The sequence below is a fragment of the Rhodnius prolixus genome, unplaced genomic scaffold (genome assembly GCF_049639745.1).
Source record: "Rhodnius prolixus isolate KJV_2025 unplaced genomic scaffold, Rpr scaffold_1, whole genome shotgun sequence".
Lineage (NCBI taxonomy): Eukaryota > Metazoa > Arthropoda > Insecta > Hemiptera > Reduviidae > Rhodnius > Rhodnius prolixus.
The window spans coordinates 60536111-60539435 of record NW_027411581.1 but is presented as its reverse complement, the minus strand read 5'-3'; the positions used below and the strand labels follow the sequence as shown (position 1 = coordinate 60539435).

The following is a 3325-nucleotide window of genomic DNA, read 5'->3' as shown; positions in this document are numbered from 1 at the left end:
TGGCAAATGTTATTGATTTGAAATTATTTTTAATTTTAACCATTGTCGGGCCACTAACAAAACCATCCGAACTACAATTTGATTTTGGAATGTAAAATGTTTGAGCTTCTAAAGATGTTGATAATTTTGAATTAATCCCTATTTCATTTAAATCGAGTAAATTATAAAATTTAAGTAATTTAAGTTTCAAATAGATCTTAAATGTTTAGCAAATTTGAAAAAATTTTAATGAAGTAAATTCTATAAGAACTGTTTCTTTTATTTATTTTTTTTTTATTTAATTAAATTTATTTGTCAATTTTGTAATTAATGAGTGTAAGTATTACAATCTTAGGACCGTGGGCGTTAAATGTATAACTGAAATTGAAGGCGTGAAGTGCAGAGCTGTAGTTCAATATTCAATTTCGAGTATTAATGTCCCTCTCATAATTCCATGTGGTTTCATTATTTTTTTACCCCAAATTTTATTACGCCTTTCCACTATACGAAGAACAACATATCCATGAAGAAAGGCGTTGATAATGAGGTAAAAATCGCTTTTCAGTACTAAAAAAACAATCAAAAACTTCAATATATATGCAAAACTTGTAGGAGGAAACGGTGTAGGTCCAATAATTAACATTATAAATTCTTTTATTTGTATTAGTTTGAACTTTTATTCACAATTTACAAAGGTTATTACATAGATATGTTTTATTAATGAATTAATATCGCAGAATACAAGGCAAAGCAAAGAATTAAAAACGAGAAGGAACGCCAATTAAGAAAAAAAAAAAAAGAATCTGAAATGTAATCAAGAGTACAGAATGGATTGTAGATATCATGGTCCTGATCACCACCTTATCCATCCTTACAGGAATATAAACAGAAAACAATAATATATATATTTGCAAATACTAGTTTTAACATAAATCTATAAAAAAGCCAATACAACATACCATGATATGTGAAAGTTTCTAATGGTATAACACCCAATGTGATTTCAAACTATCCTTCTGTTTAGCTTTGTAGGGACAATAAGGGCAGCGATATTGATGCGTTTTGCCACATTCATATTCTAAATGGTATGAAAAATGGCATTTATTCTTATATATTCGATGGCACATATAACATAGATATTTCTTCCCCGTGTAACCAACTGAAAAAGAAAAAGATTAATTAGTACAGAAATATTTGAAATAGAATATTCTCAAATAAATGTAGTTAAAAAAAATAAATTGTTCACCAATAAGCTAAACAGTTCCATTAATGCGGTCCCTTTTATCGAGAACCACCTTAATTAGTTTTAACTGAATTTAAAAGCTACCAACTTTATGTTCCAAATTTATCGTTGAATTTCCATAATATCATCTATTGCGTAATAAAATAATCTGAAGACTTTAGGAAGGAAATGTCGCCTTTTTTTTCCATCTTCTTGACCATGAAGAATGCCTCTGATAACGATGAGAATCAGTCAACCGTTTCGACCATGTGTGATCTTGCTATGAGATAAGAGATTCAAATGGAAACCAATTGAAATCAGTTTATGATCAATTATTCCAATGTATTATTGTGCACAGAAGCTTCTATAAACATATGTTTCTTTGGTATTAATAATAAGGATTTGTCAGATTTGGCACCAACAGCACCACCAAGAAGCGAAGATAAAAAGCTAGCTCAGTTCTGTGCCAAAGACTGTCACAGTATTCAAACAGATCTTAAAAGAGAATCTTTAGCACAATCAATTCTTAAAAAGAGAGAAGAGTTCTTTATCAGCTTTAATTTTCAAGAAGTAATAAGTAATTCTACAAAAATTAAGATAGCGAATAACCGAAAAGTCTTTACAAATCTCTCAAGAATTTACTTTCAAATTAGCCAGTTTGCGATTAGTACAGGTGCTCTTAAAAACTAACAATTATTCAAAAAAAAGAATGCTAATCAAAACGAGTCTGGAGTCCATACTAGTTTACGGACGGGTAATTTTCCAATTGAGGTAGACTAATAACAATTTCCCTTTCAGTTTTCCCCTACAAAATTTTAACCTCCTTTCCTGGTACTTCAGGATTTCGGTAGTAAATGCTACCATGTCGCTTGTATTCATTTCTCTATCTCAGTAAATCTTTGATCCTCTGTCGAATCCAATATTTTAGACCTACCTCCGTACTATTTCACATCGAATCTACAACTAGTCTCTCTTTTCTCCTAAACTGATATCACAGCTTCAGACTTTCCAGCTGAAAAAATTGAAATGTTAATGGCACCATAAATTTTTGATATTTATGTATTATCAAGATATAACTAACAAAAACTCACCAATCATTTAATAGTAGGAGAGTATCCAAAACAATTGAATGTTAACCTTATGTGAAATTCATGGATGATTTAGAAAAAGATGACGTGAATCGAATAATAATCCATTTATTTTTATTGTTATCATACACTTAATATATTACTTGAGAACAAGAAATAAGTACACTATATTTAAATACAATTGGCTAAAATACAGGTTTTAATAGTAACATTAACAATCCAAACTATCTACGTATTTATCGTTGAGAACGGAAAATAAACGACCTGTTCATGTGATGTTTAAGTATTATATGCTTTTTTAGGTTTTCCCTTAAAGATGCCGTATGTGGGCACTGAGCGCATTTAAATTGTGCATGCTTGCCGCACTGGAATCGTTTATGTTTATACAAACTGCTCCGATGTCGATAGCTTTTCATACAGGTTTCACATTGATGTATCTCTTCTTTCTCGAGCCTATAACCTGTGAAAAAAGAAAATGATTATTACTTCAAAAGAAAATATTACAACTAAAAAAATGAAAACGCAAAAATTTGGAACGAAACAATGTACCAGAACCTCTTTTTTTTTTAAATAAAGCTTTCCCTGTGGACATAAATAAATTTCATTTTTCATGAAGTCTTTTCAATAAAGTGACAACATCGGAGTACAGGAAACCATCAAAGACACCCACTTCTTGTTCAACGATTTTTGGAATTTAATTAAAACGTTTATTAGAAAATGTTTTAGTAAGTTATTTATGAGTTTAATTTAAGAAGTCTGCTTGTGACTGTTCGACAGCAGTGTTTCAGTTTCTAACATTTGCAACAATCTATCCGTTTACGTCTCATTTAAAGAGTTGGAAATCATTCGCTACATTCATTACATAAATATCCATTATCAGCCAATAAAATGTTCAACTAAAAACATTTATTTCCAAACTTTTCAAGCCATATTTACTTATTTCTATCTAAATAAGTCAATAAGATTTTCTTAATTCTATTTCGTTAAAGTTCTTTCTGGTTGGCATTAAAGTTCTCCAGAGACCAGAGCATTGAAA

At 29.9% G+C, this 3325-nt stretch overlaps 2 long non-coding RNA genes across 2 annotated transcripts in view; both read right to left on the bottom strand.

Annotated features, from left to right (window-relative positions):
• Positions 1 to 615: 615 nt before the first annotated feature.
• On the bottom strand, positions 616 to 1138 carry LOC141450636 (uncharacterized). The gene is made up of 2 exons (XR_012456203.1): positions 939 to 1138; positions 616 to 849 (listed from the first exon to the last, which is right to left on the bottom strand). It is a non-coding gene; the product is annotated as an uncharacterized lncRNA (long non-coding RNA).
• Positions 1139 to 2381: 1243 nt separating this feature from the next.
• Positions 2382 to 3325, bottom strand: part of LOC141450656 (uncharacterized) — a 2247-nt gene continuing 1303 nt past the window's right edge. The window contains exon 2 of the long non-coding RNA XR_012456222.1: positions 2382 to 3325. This exon is cut by the window's right edge and continues 1095 nt beyond it. This is a non-coding gene — a long non-coding RNA (uncharacterized lncRNA).